Source organism: Carettochelys insculpta, chromosome 3, assembly GCF_033958435.1.
Source record: "Carettochelys insculpta isolate YL-2023 chromosome 3, ASM3395843v1, whole genome shotgun sequence".
Classification (NCBI taxonomy): domain Eukaryota; kingdom Metazoa; phylum Chordata; order Testudines; family Carettochelyidae; genus Carettochelys; species Carettochelys insculpta.
In genome coordinates this window covers 201,576,118-201,593,152 of record NC_134139.1, presented here as the reverse complement: position 1 = coordinate 201,593,152, position 17,035 = coordinate 201,576,118, and the positions used below count along the sequence as shown (strand labels likewise).

General features: G+C 45.7%; 1 long non-coding RNA gene across 1 annotated transcript; it reads right to left on the bottom strand.

Annotated features, from left to right (window-relative positions):
• Positions 1 to 10,149: 10,149 nt before the first annotated feature.
• On the bottom strand, positions 10,150 to 13,871 carry LOC142010629 (uncharacterized). Its single transcript, XR_012644853.1, has 3 exons — positions 13,783 to 13,871; positions 12,334 to 12,467; positions 10,150 to 10,398 (listed from the first exon to the last, which is right to left on the bottom strand). It is a non-coding gene; the product is annotated as an uncharacterized LOC142010629 (long non-coding RNA).
• Positions 13,872 to 17,035: the final 3,164 nt, after the last annotated feature.

Here is a 17,035-nt window from a genome sequence, read left to right as displayed (position 1 = left end):
TTAGACTAAATTGACTATCAATGGAAAGATGGTCTTATGGTTCCCTGCTTAGACCAGAACTGATAAAGGGAAAGCTAAGGACCTTGCTCTCCTATCCATTCTTTGCGGACCCTGGGGCAAGTCACTTCCTCTCTCTGGCAATATTCCCTCTAATAGTTTTCATCCATGTGCGTAATAAATTTTGTTATGAGCACTGGGACAGGTGTAGCCCTGCAGAACAAATATCAACACATGCTGCTGAGCACTCTGGTAATCAGTGCGGTGTCAGATGAATCTCTCATGGGCAACTGCCCAAATGCTCATCATACAGGGAACACTGTTTTCTGAGCACCTGGGCCTCATCTGTGAAAGGCCACTTTAGAGCCAGCCTGAAGGGGCTTAGACTCGGGGGCAGCTGAGAAGGTGAGTGGAGGGGCAAGGAACATGATCTGCCCACCTGGTTACATAGTGGATGGTAGAGAGGAACACCCAAACTGAGCCCCCACTCCAATCTGCTTAGCATATCAGCAGGCAGACTCCTGTTTATGAAGAGCAAGGCCAGTGGTGTCCCTATGCCTGTCGGGTGGGGCAGCGAAGGCATGACTGCCAATGCCAGTGGAGCAGGGAAATGCAGGTGGGAAGGAATGTCAGCGTGTTCCCTTCTGTGGTGAACTTCACCCAAATCTGATGCAACAGCAGGGGGGTAAATAGAGCACCTGAGTAAGGACATTTTGCTGCTATGCAGAAGGAGCAAAGTGGCTGTTAGTTCTGTTGTTTTCCCCTCGGTAGGAGGTCCCCATGTGCCTGCCTCAGTTCAACCCACACTTGGAAATGTTGTCAGGATGCTAGAAGCCTGGAGCATTGGTGTTACCGCTCGGGTTCCTGCAGTGGAGCCTGCAGCACATGGAAACGTCTGGATGAGCAGGTAGAAGAAAGGGGCCCTCTTGGTGGGTAGGCAGGTTGTGGTGGGGAGAAGTGGGGGTCGAGAAAGAGGAAGAGTGTGTCATGGAGCACTAACATGGGCTTTCCATGCTTTGCAGCCAAGTTGGGACAAAACCCAACTCCTCTGCTTACAACACAAAATAAATGGCTTTGTAAAAGGATAAAGTGACAGATAAAGATTTATGTACACAACCTTAGGAAAAACATTAATATGTTTTCAGTTGGTCTAGGAATCCTTCCAGGTGGATTTAACATTTTGCAGGGATCTTTTATTTTGTTTATACTTAATGTTTAAAAATAAGGGTTTTTATGGGAAAGAAATTGCTTTACAACCTCTGCATGTCAATCAAAATAGACACATGTCTGGAAGGCAGAACCACAACCAGTTGGTTTTATTAAAAGGAGCAGCACAAACTGTTAGGAGTGACACAAGGTCTCCCTTCTGGATGCTTTATGATTTGTGAGATTGTTTTCAGCCCAGAAGAGAATTATCCTATGATTTTAGAAGCCAGGCATCATCTGCCAGATTTTCAGGGAATCTCTGCTGCCATCTTTCAGTCTGTGAACTGAAAAGAGGAAGAAACTTTCACACTCTATATTCATAGCCATTAAAACAAAAAACAATGAAACATTGCATATCAAATGGAGGGTATAGCAGAAATTTCCCTATCACTGAACGCAGACACCTCTGGCTATCTCTGAGTAGGGCATGCATTTTTCCCATTCAGAACAAACTGCTCCAGTGTTTTAATTGACATAATTATATCAAGATACATGAGCTGGCTTTTGAAGTAGATGTGCCCACTCTCTGATCATGGATCTTCTTTTCCTTTACCTCTTAGTCCTAGTGTAACACTAACAGACATGGCTTGCTGGCTCCAGGGATAGAACCTGCAAGTATAGGGTCTAAAGCCCTGCAGTCTACCACATGAGCTAAAGGCCAGCTATCACTCAGCCCAGGCTGAAGAGTAGAGAGTTCGCTCACCCCAGGTGAGGTCTCAGTGCCTCTGGGTACTACACCAGTAAAGGAGGCAGGTTCCCATTTTCTTACCAATGTCCTTCCTGTAACGTTCTACACTGTTTCACATTGCCTGGCATGGAGCTGTATCTCTTGTAGCCCAAGGACCAGGGCATTTCAGTGCCAGGCCTGGGAACTACAAGTTGTGGACTACAAATTGCAGCATACTGGGAGAACTCCCTAGTTCCTGCCAGGATGTGCACCCCGCCCCCAGCAGGGTCTCAGCAGAGACTGAGCTGAAGCTATGGGCAGGCTGAAGGCAGAGGACTGGGACTGCTGAACTGTGATCGTGTTTTGTGTTTTTCTACAGAATAAAGCCTGTTCTTGGCGGCTTGTCTGAGTGGATCTGGTCTGAGGTACACACACATTAATACACAACACAGAGCACACCAAGGAGCCTCAGGCCTAGTCTTCCAAGTTATGGAAGAAATTGCAGGACTTCCCCCCATGCTGATTAACCTCACACTGAGCTAGTGAACAGGAGGGGTTACACTCTGTTACATTGTCAGGCTAGGCACTGGCTTCAGGCACTTTAACCTGAAGACACTTGATCATTTAACTCTGGGGCTCTCTGGTTCAAACCACAGAACACTGGCCCTGACCGCCTGGCAACCATCAGCTGTGTGGTCAGAATCTCCTCCATCCCACAACCACACAGGAGCAACATTATATACAACACAGCTCTTGATATCTGTAGTTATCCACGCCCATGTGTTGTGTGACTGCCATACCTGTGTAACACCTGGCTCACATCATTGCCCCTATACTGCCCTCCTTGTAAACCCTGTCCTTCAGTGGTGCAGGGTATCTCAGGGACAGAGAAGCCAACAGACAGGCCAGAGTCTCTGATCAAGGGTGGGTGGGCGTGGCTCCACACTCCCATAATGGGTGGGGCCTCTGGCAGATGGGGAGGGACTACAGCAGTCAGCTGTCTGTGCTGACCCCAGTGCACTGCTCTGGCCCTTGCTCAGCAGCCCATCTATCTGCCTGGAATGTGCAGTGCCAAGACTGCCTGGGTCTCTGGCTGCTGCTGCTGCTTGTGCAGTAGAGATGGTTGTGTTCAGGAGTCCTGGACGCTTTTGAATTACCCAGCCTTTGGACAGTGCTCCCTTTACCCTGCACCCCATCACTGGAGCATCAGGGAGGCAATCTCTGCAGCACTGAGCAGACTCGGTGCTGCTGCAGTCTGTGGGCAGGCCATAGAAGGCCTGGGTAGAACAGCAGTAAAGTTCCTGTAACCCACAAACTGCACATAACCCAGAGCCAGAGTAGCATAAACATTTATTTTTTCCCATGTCCCAGGGTTGTGCGGTGTGTTCGGAGCATCCCAGGGTCTTGAACAGTAGCTGCAGACAGGACAAACACAAACATTCTGCATACATGGGGATGTCTTCTGTGTGAAATCCTGAACTTATCCTCCTCCATACACAGCAGGGCTGTGCAAAGGTGCAAGTTCCGGTAGCTGAAAACCCAAGGGCACATCGATGGAGGCAGATGCCGTTAACACGAGAACATGCAAAGGGGTGATTGATGAACTGGGTGAATCTTGCACAAAAAGAAGAGACTTGATTTCCATTCACACAACAGGATATACAAAATCTGTGGTTGCAACATGAGGGTCTTTCTAATTAACCAAATCGCCAGGTCACTGACGGCCCCCCAAGTCAGCCCACTGATTGTCCTGTGTCCCCTTTCACTAGGTACTACATATGTCTGTAATTCTGAGCCCATTCAGTAGCCACTGCTGAGAACTGCACAGAGACAGTTAATTTATCAGATGCGTTGGGTCCCTGGCAGCCTGTTTCTGATCTCTGCACTGAGTAAGGGTGTCCTTCACTCCTGTCCTGACGTCTCCATACAGGATGCAAGCCAGACAGCTGCCTGCACTGCCAACTTCTTACTGTCTGTCTGCTGCAGTGGTGGTGACTCATTCTGATTCCTAACACTGGTACAGCAGGCAGTATCTAAATGGAGATATAAAGAAGACCTCTTTTTCGAGTGGCAGCAACAATTTTAGAGCTCAGCATTTTGTATGTTGAGCTAGTACTATGTGTTGCAGTGTGCATTACTCTGCATTTATCAACAACTGTATTTCATCTGCCATTTTGGTGCCCAGTAAAACACTTTTGCGCAATCCTTTTCAAGTTCTTTTCTGTCTAGACAGGATTTAACTATCTTGAGTAGTTTTATATCATCTGCATTGTGTTCCATCTCACTGTTAACCCAGATCACTTATGAATATGTTGAACAGGACTGGTGCCAATACAGACCTCTTACAAATAACATCTTGTTGTTCAAAATTATCCCCATTTCTTAATATTCTTTCTTTTGTATCACTTAACCAGTTACTGAGCCATGGGAAGAGCTTCCCTCTTGTCCTAGTTGGCTTACTCTGCTTAAGACCCTCTGGGGAGGGACGTTGCAAAGGCTTTCTTAAACTCTAAATACACTATATCTTCTAGATCATTCTTGCACGATTATTTATTGATTCACCCAAACAATTCTAAGTGAATGTTGAGGTATGACTTTCCTTTGCTAAATATGTCAACTCTTCCACAACAAACTATATTTGTCTTTGTGAGTCTGCCACTATAGGTCATGTTTTCTATTCCTTTAATCATTCCTTTGGCTTTTATCTCAAACCTCTCCAAATGTTCTTTACTCCTGGACACAGAAAGGTAGGTGTGTTACTCTGTATCTTCACAAAACATCACTTAATAAATAATAGTTTGTCTTTAAGGTGCTACAGGACTGCTTTTTTTGTTTGGTTTTTTACTCCTTATATGAGTGTTAGCTGACACTAAAGGGGTGGCTGATCAGGGTAGTGCTTGGTGCCAGAAAAAGTCCCTTTTACATCCCAGTCCTTAACTGCTAGGACAGCTTGTCCCTTCGCAGCGGGCAGCCAGGGTGGCTGATGGATGCCCCAGTTTCCAGCACACTAGCACCACTGACCCTAAGGGGTTAAGTAGCCAGAAGCCGGCTAAGGTTCTTTGGTTGTGTATGGCTTGACGCAATCACTGGAGGAGTCAGGTTCAGCGTAATGGTTACTGTGATTTATTAAAGTGGAAAGTTTAGCATGTAAGAGATGTGAACTTACAGGTCATTTAGATCATAAAACTTTACTTTAGTTACAGCTTAGCTTTAGTTACAACAACAACACTGACACTTAACCTGTTGAATGCGTGCAAAAATACATAGCAGGTATATTCTCTCCCCTGCGTCATCTGACTGCAGCGTAGCCAGCGTCTTTCACTCAATCCCTCGGGAAGACGAGTACAAGGAGGGTGTCCCCTGGGTCCCCGGGAGACAAAGGCCTGTTCTGACCAGCAGGTCAGGCAATTGGAGCTCAGTTCGTGTGTGCTGCTAGGCCCTACTTTATACCCCTTGGGTCACGTACAGATCTTCCTTAACACCAGTCGTGCTGGTACGTCTCAGTGACGCCAGCCTCAAAGAAGGTTACTAAATTAGCTTGCGTTTGTTAGGTGAAGATAGCCAAATGTTAGCTGAATCATTAAGATACAGTATTCTTTTCACACGGGTGCAAGATTCCTCTCCTGGAACGTTATGTGGGCGTATCACTATCAGTACTGTTCAAGGGCAGCCCGAGGCTCCCAGCTCCAGGAACAGCCTGTCGTCCTCTTTGTCTATTCTTCTGCGCTTCCCATGATTTCAGCGGCTCAGCACATCTGTGCTTCAAAGCAGTTACAGTGAGAGGAGAAGGGGGCGGGGGTTTGTCTGGCTACATTCCACCCCCTGATACGCTACATCGTTCCAGGATGCAAGGTGGCGGTGATGCCAGCACCTCATGCCCTCCTTGGAGGAAACTAGAATCGCCCTACGGGAATAGCCTGACCAAATGTTTTGTGTTCGAGGGACTGGTTAGGATCACTGGGCAATGCCATATATCAAATTTCTGTAGGTGAGATTGCTAAGACAATTAAGCGTTTAGCAATACAGCGGATAATGCAAAAAGCAATAACATCAATTAAAATAGTTAATGCAGTAGTAATACTAGAATGTAAAAATGGGGTTATAGAGAATCCCAAATGCTGAGCTAGCCAATCTAGCCATGAAGTTATTCTGTCCTCTGTGACAGCGTGCAGTACTTTAACCTCCCCCTTAATAGCAGATGCATCTTGTTCAGTTACTCCAGACTGATTTACATAAAAGCAACATGATTCATTAATGACAGCACATACTCCCCCCCCTGCTGGGCTAAAATAGTATCTAAAGCTACTCGATTTTGTAAAGCAAAGTGAGCTACTGATTGTATCTGCTCGTTAAGCAGGCCTCGTGCATGGGCAGTGTGATTTAGTGATTGTTCCACCTTCTGTGAAATATTAACTAATGCTTGTTCAAGCCAGGGTAGGAATGTGTGGGCAAATTGGTGAAAAGCAGCAGGCCATTTAACAAGGGGGTTTTCAGCTCTGGCTTGCCTGGATGCTCGATGTAAAAAGCTTCCAAGGTTGGTTATACTTGGAGCTGTAGGCTACGTCTACACGTGCACGCTACATCGAAATAGCTTATTTCGATGTAGCGACATCAAAATAGTCTATTTCGATGAATAACGTCTACACATCTTCCAGGGCTGGCAACGTCGACGTTCAACTTCGATGTTGGGCAGCACCACATTGAAATAGGTGCTGTGAGGGAACATCTGCACGCCAAAGTAGCACACATCGAAATAAGGGTGCCAGGAACAGCTGCAGACAGGGTCACAGGGTGGACTCAACAGCAAGCCGCTCCCTTAAAGGGCCCCTCCCAGACACAGTTGCACTAAACAACACAAGATCCACAGAGCCGACAACTGGTTGCAGACCCTGTGCATGGAGCATGGATCCTCAGCTGCAGCAGCAGCAGCCAGAAGCCCTGGGCTAAGGGCTGCTGCACATGGTGACCATAGAGCCCTGCAGGGGCTGGAGAGAGAGCGTCTCTCAACCCCTCAGCTGATGGCCGCCATGGAGGACCCTGCTATTTCGATGTTGTGGGACGCGGATCGTCTACACATTCCCTACTTCGACGTTGAACATCGAAGTAGGGCGCTATTCCCATCCCCTCATGGGGTTAGCGACTCGACGTCTCGCTGCCTAACGTCGATTTCAACTTAGAAATAGTGCCCAACACGTGTAGCCGTGACGGGCGCTATTTCGAAGTTGGCTCCGCTACTTCGAAGTAGCGTGCATGTGTAAACGTGGCTGTAATGTGTGGGTGTACTGTATGTCACTCAGGGACGGCGTGTCCCAAGGAGCATCGACCTCGCCAGTTTACTGGGAGGTACTTATAGTCTTTGCTCCCACAGATGAAAAATAGGCCAGGCTCCCTATCTAAAATAGGGGAGTAGGGCCCCTTAAACCACCCCATTCCACCCATTCTTTTCTTGGGAGCATGGTAGGCAGCACAGTAGCTATCATTAGTGGCTGCGCAGTGTAAAGAAAGTAGTATGTCATGTAGAATGTGTTCTGTTTGGAATATGTTGGTTTTAGTACGTTGGCTGGGGTACAAAGTATTGTTGGTTACTAGCATGGGGTTATACAATTGCCCAGTTCTTAAAACTAGGAGCAAAGAGTTATTGTACCATGCTTGGCTCTCAGTATGTTTCTTAAAGCTTAAGGGGGCAATTGTAGCATTACCAATACCATAGAGTAACTGACCACTGAGGGATACGTTGATGATGTTTCCCCAGCAATGTAGATACTCACTGTCCAACCCCTTTTACTTTACATAGATGTCCCATGATTCTAACCGCTCTTTAAAACTACTATGTGGGTGCACTGCTGATCCTTAAGCCATCCTAAATGGGGACCAATACCATGCCCATTCTCAAAACAGATAGGGTAAACTTCCCACGAAACTCCCGAGACATATTCTAATGGCTGACCCCATACTGTGGGTTGCCAATGGCAGCGCCACCCCGAGTACCTCCCCCTAGAGTCATTTTGGAGGTTGTGGTGTTGAAGGTTGCCATCGTCAAGCCACGATTGTTCCCATGTGAAAATGTCACTTGTGTTCCACCAGTAATTAATGTTTAAGGGGACAAATTCGATTCCAATTCCAGTGGAGGAGTTCAGCAAGGTACACATCCAGCAATTGGAGGCTTGCTCAGCACTGATGGTGGTCTGAAAGGCGTCTCTGAGAGGGTGTTCCGGTACAGCAAAAGTTAATGAGACAGTCAGTAATAGTATAACTATTTTAAATATCTCCATGCTGTGACTGCTTAGGTCGAGGTTTACCATAAAGCCAAGTTTTATGACTAACAACAAAAACTACTACTACTATTATTGCAAATGGTATGAAAGCTAAACATCCTTGAGGAGTTTCCAGGTCTAAATAGTTGCTGCCTTTATTCCATTCCAGTGAGGTAGTAGTATTTCAGGTCATGATTTACCTGAAATAAAACACGAGGTCAGCTGGTCTTGGATACAATCCAAGCCTCAGTGATGGCTATGAATGTTCACCAAGGACCCAGTGCTTTCCAAACTCCTTGGTTCTTATGTGACTGCAGAGTGCATTGTTGAGCTCCAAGGCTGGGATGTTTAATTACAACAGGGTCCCCAGGGAGATAGTTAGAATCTTTTAGTGGTGCAGTTTGAGGTAGAGAGGGTTTACCCTCTGAAAAGAATCCCCTGCTGATCGGGCTACCTGTATGGGTTTGTCGATTATTCAATCACTGTACCACTGTATCCAGTCTGTCTCCCCATGTACCGTCTGTGGGCTGTAGGTGACATTTCAGTAACCCATTCCACCTTCCAATTATGCCATTAGACTGGGATAGGTACGGGAGATGAAATGTCCATTGCATGCCATTTTGCGAAGCCCATTCCTTTATGAGCTTGTTTTTGAAATGAGAGCCATTATCAGACTGGACTTCCTGGGGTGTTGGGACAAGAACTATTAAGCGGTTCAGTCCCATAACTGTAGATAATCCTGTTCCCAATCGAGTGGGGTAAGCAAAACCAATTTCAGATATAACTTCCACCCCAGTTAGGACATATTTCCACCTTTGCTTAGTAGTGGGTAGTGGGCCTATATAATCAGCCTGCCAGGTGGTCCACAATGTTTTCCCTTCCCTCGGTCTGGCAAAACGTTGCCCTTCAGTTATGTGCCTTCAGGTTTCAGAACAAATAGTGCAGGCCCGTACTAGGTCTCAGGCCTGTTGATTTGTTAAAGGCCACCCGCGATATGTGCTTACCGCACTAATTTATCACTTCCTGTGTGTCCTGGGGTCTCATGTAGCCACACATACAAACATTCCCAATCTACCTGGGCAGCAGAAATTTGAGCCATTGTGTCTGCCAAGTTATTAAGTTTGGCAGCGAGAGTGTTGCTCCGCTGGTGGGCGGACACATGACCTATGCTGAGGGGTTGTTGCGCTGCATGATGGTATATCCATTTCCAGTAATCTACTCCCCATACTGGTTTTCCTCCAATTTCCCAGTTATTATTTTTCTAGTTAGTTATCCACTGCGTAGCTCCAGCCCATACAGCATAGGAGTCAGCGTAAATAGTGCTAGCACCCGCCTCACAGGCCAGCTTGATTGCTGCTAGTTCTGCAAGCTGAGCTGATCCTTCTATTTCAGTAGCTAGAGGTGCAGTGGGGGGGCAGCAGCGGCACGGCTGCCAATGCCAGCAGAGCAGGGCAGTTGTGGGTGGGAAGGAATGTCAGCGTGTTCCCTTCTGTGGTGAACTTTACCCAAATCTGGTGCAAAAGTTTGAGGGTAAATGGTGCAGCTGAATAACCGTATTTTGCAGCTACGCAGAAAGAGCAAAGTGGCTGTGAGTTCTGCCTCAGTTCAACCCGTGCTTGGAAATGTTGTCGGGTTTGTAGAAACCAGTGTTATTTATGTTTCTGTTAGGTTTCATGCACCAGAGCCTGCAGCACATGACCACGGCTGGAAGAGTAGGTAGAAAAAAGGGGCCTTCACACTGGGGAGGAGTGTGTGTCAGATGAGAAGGGGGAAGAGAGGAAAATCATGTCTTAGAGCACTGACGTGGCCTTTCCACACTGTGAAGCCAACTTGTGACAAAGCTTCTCAGACTACTGCACAAACTAAATGCTGAATGAATGAAGAATGATGGGACAGGTAAAGATTTATGAACACGATATTAGAAAAATCATAATTATGTATGTCCCGAGACAAGGACCATTTCTAGTCGAAATGAACATACGGCAGTGATTTTTTCTTTTATGTGTATATAATTTTTCCAAAACATAGAGTAAAAAAATTGGTATACAACCTCTCCATGTCAATTGAAATGCACACTCGATTTGTGATGCAGAGCCAGTTACTTTTTATTAAAAGGAGAAGGACAAGCTATTAGAGGTGGCATAAGAGCAATATTGTGGATTTTCATGGTTTGTGAAATTCTTTTCAGCCCAGAAGAAAAGCATCCTACGATTTTAGAAACGAGATGTCGTTCACCAATTTCCCAATCTTTGTTTCCGGCACTCACTCTGTGGACTACAAAAAAGGAAGAAACTTTCACACTCTATGTTTACAGCCATTACAAGAACAATATAACATTGCATTTCAAAAACAACAAGAGTCCTGTGGCACCTTACAGACTAACATATTTCGGAGCATAAGCTTTCATGGGCAAAGACCAGCTTCATGAGATGCATGAGTGCAGGGGAGGGTTCAGAGGAGTATTTAAAGAGGGGGGTCCCAGTAAAAGGGGAGGCCGGAACTGACAAGGTCTATTCAGTCAATTGGAAATGGCCTGTTATCAGTAGTATGCATCAAGGGAGGAGAAAAACCATGTCAGCTCAGTCATGGGGGATGTGGCCCATTGTCAGATTCTATTGTGGAGTTGTGAACATCAAGAACAGAGAAACTGCTTTTTGAAGGGCCAACCACTCCCAGTCTCTGTTTAATTGCATTTCAAATGGAGGGCAGAGCAGGAATTTCCGCATCACTGAACATTGAGTGCAGGCACCCCTGCCTAACTCCAGAGCAGACGATACATATTCCCAGTTGCCACATGCTTCTCCAGAGACTTCGCAACATACTCAGTTACATCAAAACACATGAACTGGTTGACACACAAGTTCTGAAGTAATTATGCCTCATGTCTGATCATGTATCTCCCCTTCCATTAACCCTACCTCCCAGAAAAGGAGGCAGGTTCTTATTTTCTTACCAAGGTACTACCTGTAACAATCTATGCATTTAAAGTAACAGTTGCAACAAAAAAAAGTACCTAGGTGATCAATAAACTTCCCCACCAAATTAAATATTAAAATGACGGAAATGTATGATATACAGTATCACTGTAATATTCGTTAAACTTTTACAAATGTTTAAATTTAGGATACCATTTTGGGAATTAATCAAATTTAATGAAAATTAATCAAAATTGTGAAATTTAAAAGTTTTGAATAAATAAATAAATAAAACTAAACTATGGGTAAGATATAGACCCATTTGATTCATGTCCCTGGTCACATTCAGTGTGTGTTTCACATTCCCCGCTGTGGAGGCTGCATCTCCATTACAGGCTCCAGCTACGAGATGGCTCTTTGCTTTAATCTGAAGACACTTGAACATTTCTATTGGGAGCTCTCTGGTTCAATCCATAAAACAATGGCCATAACAACCATGGCGCCCATCAGCTGTGTTCTCAGAAGTAACTTCAACCCACAAACAACTGGGAGCAATGTTATGTACAACACGGTTCCTGGGGGCTGCAGTTATCTGGACCCAATACCTGAGCAACACCTGGCTCACATAATTGCCCCTATGCTGCCCTGCTTGTAATCCCTGCCCCAGGGTGGTGCCGAGAGTCACAGGGAGAGGGGAGCCAACAGAGTAGCAGGGTCCCTGGTCGAGGGGACGTGGCTCCTCACTACCATAAGGGATGGAGCCTCTGGCAGAAAGGTAGGTTTGCAGCAGCCAGCCCTTAGTGCCACTCGCAGAACACCAGTCCAGTCCTTGCCCTGGCAGCACATTTATCTAACTGGAATGTGCAGCACAGCGCTCTGGTGGGAATTTAAAGAGCCTGGGGCTTTGGCTGCTGCTGCTTGTGCAGTGGTGCTGGTGGCGTCCGGGATCCCATGATAATTTTGAATCCCGCAGCCTTGGGGCAGTGCTCGCTTTGCCACCACCTCATCCCTGGGCTAGCAGAGGGGCATCTCTGTAGTACTGACCACTGTGCAGGCTTGGTGCTGCTGCAATCTGTGGTCAGGCCATGAGCAGCCTGGGTAAAGCAGCTGTAAAATTCCTCCAACCATAAGGTACACATAGCCCATAACCACGGCTGGACAAACATTTCTCCCTTCCCATGCCCCAGGCTTGTGCCATGTGTTTGGAGCATCCTCAGTCCTGGAAGAGCAGCTCCAGGAAGGATAAATATTCTACTCATACAGGGAAGCTTTGTGAGTGGAATCCTGAACTCACCTTCCACCTTCTTCTACAGCAGCTCTGTGCAAAACCACAAGATCCTATAGGTATATTTGGAGGGAAGCACCGAAAGTGGCAGAAGCCTCCAGCACGTCTACATGACCAGGGGTCATTGATAAACTGGGAGAAACCTGCACACAGAGAGAAGAGTCTTGATTTCAATTAACACAAAGGGGTACATAAAAGCCGTGATTGCCACATGAGGGGTGTTTCTCATTAACCAAAACTCACAGTCACTGGAAGCCCCCCAAGTCAACCCAACTTTTGTCATGTGCCCCCTTTCACTTGGTACTATATATAGCTGTAGTTCTGTGCCCATTCAACCACTGCACCTGAGAAGTGTGCACAGAAAGTTAATTCATCAGATGTGTTGGGTCCCTGGCTGCCTGCTTCTGAACACTGGAACTGAGTAAGGGTGTCCTTCACCACTCCCACAGCTCCCCATCCAGGATGGAAACCAGGCAGCTCCCTGGATTGCCAGATTCTCACTGCGTGTCTGCCACTGTGATGGTAACTCATTCTGATTCTTAAAACTGATGTACTGGGCAGTGTCTAATGTATATATTAATGAAAGCTTCTTTCTTGAGTGGTAACAACTGGTTTAGACCTCAACATTTTATATGTCGAGCTGGAATTATGTGATCCAATGTACCATACTTTGCATTGGCCAACACTGAATTTCATGTGCCATTTTGTTGCCCCGTAACACAGTTTTGTGCAATCCTTTTCAGGTTTTTCTCTGTCTAGTTGGGACTTAACTATCTTGAGTAGTTTTACATCATCTGCAAATTTGCTTATCTCACTATTTACCCAGATGTAACCTTTCTCTTTCTTGGGCCATATATGGAGAATCAGGTCAGGGATACTTTGCTTGTGCTCCTCTCACCCAGGGAACCAAATTCCATTGTATGAGTGACTTCTCCCATCATTTTTGTCCCCTGCAAAATTGATAGGTGATGATTTCTCAACCCACACACTGATGTGTGGTTAACTGGCCCATGTAGTGGTACCTAGACCACTTCACAGAGGCAGAATAAATGTTCTCTACAGACTAAGCTGAGAGCCAGCTGGCTTTTAGCTTAAGCTGTAGAGGTACCTGCACAAAGAAAGTCCCAGCTTCAAGTCTGCCTATGGACAGTTACAATTTCATATTTTCTTTACCAATATTGCTCCAAGAACCAGTCCCTGTGAGACTGCAGTAGGAACACATTAGCAATATTATTGCCATTCATAGTTCTTCCTGATCTGAATAACACTTAGCTGGCACATTCATGCCACCTTCTGACCACTGGACTATTCCCTAATCCAATGTCAAATCCCTGGTGAAAATCATGCTACTTTTTAGAAATAAACTTTTGAAAAATATGATACCAAGTTCTAGGAAATCTTAGAACAAACTCACAAATCATCTCTGTATATTGCCTCTTTGTTTCATTATGATCTTACCTGGAGAGCTTTGCAGCATCAGGAAGAAGAGAGCAAAGAGAAGGCAAAGAATCTTCATGGTTAAAGTTTGGCTGGGAACTCACTGTCACTGGAGAGAAAAGAATTTGAGATAAGGAGGAGCTGGGGAGTCTCTATTTATTTGCTGCTGGGGATTGTGAAATGTGGAGCTGTTGAAATTTTGATTTAAAACATTGCACATTTATTAAGCTTGTGTTGCAATAGCTTAATAATGATAATTATTATATGCACAGCACCATAAATATTCTTGGAGAATTTCTGGAAATTACAGTGAATAATTCCTTTCCTTCAGTGGTTCCAATATGTGTATTACACTTCGTAAACACCTACTCATATTAGAGCATCTTTGAAGACAATGGAAGACCTCCTATAACATTTAATTGAGGGTCCAAGGGCACAGAGGTATTCCAGAACACAGTTGTAACTAGGAACCATTGGTCAGATGTGTGTGAATCTGTGTATTTTTAAGCACTATTTAATCAATATTGTGTATTTTTTCAGGGAAACTTTACATTTTAAATTTCAAGATCCCAAAATTATAAAAAAGAGGTATTTATAAATAATAATAATAATAATAATAATAATAATAATAATAATAATATCCCAAAGTAAGTGTCTGGAATGTCTGTGTCCGTGTTTGTTGCTTTTGTTGTTGCTGTTGTTTTCAAACATATTTTCCTGTATATATCTGAAATGAGGGATTTTACATTGGGTGATATGAGTGAAATATGTGGGTTTTTTTTCCTCCCACCCACAGCAAGCACCAGTCTTTATAATATCTACAGTAACAACATATAACACTGATGTATCAAATAATGTGGAAGCCAGTGGCACCTGGAGGTGCCCAGCAACAACTCTTGGGATTTGTTTCATTCTCTCAGTAAGAAGAGAACAGGTAGTCATCCTCATCAACAACCATGGCCTCAATGCCCATTGGTGTCCAATGCCTCCCTCATGATTTCCTTCCATCTTTCCCTGTCCAGTGCAGAAAAGCTTAGTTTCTTTACACTAGCTCTGCACCAGTCTGCTATATCACCTCCCCATTCTCTGTAGGGTCTGTCTGTCCTGTTCCAGACATCCCTTATGCCAAATACCAGGGTCTTCCATTTTTGCACGTAGTTCATTCTGCAGATATGCCAGAATAGATGCAGCTTCCATCGCATAATCTTCTCTGGTTGTATCATCCTACCTAATGGTGTTTGGGCTGAGGCCAATGATTAATTTGGAAGTGGTGGGAGGGCAGTTCCCATCTTGGAGCTTGCTGGTTCGCCCCTCTGTGCTACATAACTGTCAGTCTGGACTGGAAATTCTATTGATGTGAAGAAGTGGGTCTGTCCCACAAAAGCTCATCACCTAATAAATCATTTTGTGAGTCTTTAAAATGCTACATGACCGCTGGTCTGTTTTGTTAGACTACAGACTAACATGGCTGCCTCTCTTCTACTGTCTATCCCTGAAATTTCCCCATCTACCTGATGAGGAAACCTCCCATCACCAGCAAACCTGAACAAAGTGAACAAGACTAACTCTGAGCTCTGCTTCTTTCCTGCACGTGCCAGTGGCTCCTATGTGCCTGGCCTATCAATGTAGTCGATTCCCACTCCTTGTTCTCCTCCATTCCCTCCCCTCCTTCATTCACAAATCGCTTCCCCCCACCTCTGTTATTGGATGCCTAAAGACACATAAGATATTGATACAATTTATTAACAAAAGACACACTATGCTGCCATGCCAGTCCCAGGGGTGCCCTGTGTCCTGAATCCCCTTTTGCAATGGGGCCTTTGTGCAAATCTGAATAAAATCACCGTGAAAACATGGGCCTTGTTATACCTGTCCTGTAGAGGTCACCACATCCAGTCCACCCCCCCATGAACTCACAGCAGGCCCTATCACCATACCTGACAGGCTTTTTTTTTTTTTTCCCCATATTTGCTCTAGATCCCTAAATTGCCCTCTCAGTGACTGAGCTCGCAAAGCAGGGCTTGGCAGGCCAACGCTCAAATCACTGAGCTACCCCTCCCCTTAGACTTTGCAAGTGGTCAATTAAACTATCTATTGATCTACAGTCCCTACCATATCCCAGTAGAAATATGCCCTATGATTGATGATAACTTATGTTACATGTTACACTTACCACATAGCATTTGATCCACTCAATGTGCCCCTTATTAATTATATTTACCTGAAATTTTTAAGTCATTTTGACAAGACCTATTTTCCATAAACCCATACTGACTGGCCTAAATCAAATAGCCTGCTTTTAATTCTGTGTGAATCCTGTCCATGTCAAGTGATGCAATCTCTTTCCCATGACTGGTAGAAGACTAAGAAACCAACAAGTTCCTATGGCCTAACAGAACTACTGATCAATCATTTTAAATATTGGCACAATAATAACTTTCTACCAGTCTTCTGGAACTTTCCCACTTTCAGGACTTATTGAAAATGAACAGGAAAGGTCCAGCCAACTTCTCAGCCAGCTCTTTTAAAGTACACGCCTCTCTCCAATGCTCTCACTGCTCCTTCTTGGGAGATAACTAAAGCCAAAATAAATAAGTCCTGAGACTGCAAGGGTCTGTTGCAGTCATCTCCAGATAGATCTTAATTTTCCACACAGTTTTAACTATGGTAAATTGTATTGTCTCATTAAGCACTCCCTCAAATTTGTGTTGCTGTTAAGGACTTCTAGGTATAACGCAAATCATACAGAATAAACTGATAAAAGACGAAGTGACTTCACAACTGAGTGAGTGTTTGAGGTTAGGTCTGCAAGTGGCCACCCTTGACACCTTGGCCGATGAGCCCCAGCAGGTCCTGCAGACGGAGTCCGCCCCGGAGGCCAGCCCCGGGACATCGCGGCTGGAGGAGGAGGAGGAGGGGGGCTCCTCCTCCGCAGAATCCGGGCTGCAGATCCTCCTCCTGCCATCCCGGAGCAGCAGCAGGGCCTCCGCCCCCTGGGGATCTCCGGACCGTGGGAGCGGACCGACAGGTAGGTACCCCCCTCTGGTGGACACCCCTGGGCTTGAGGGGCGGGGGGTAATAGATATGTGTCCAGGGCCCCCCACATGCTCACATGGCCATGGCCCCAAGGACACCAGGGCCATGGCCCTCACAGCACTGCATCAGCCCCTGCCCCCCGCCACCCCGAATGACAGTGCCATGCCCCATCCCCGGGCCAGGGGGGAGCGGAACCTCGAGGGGCCCCCGAGAGGAGGGGGTGGGACACCCCGCAGCA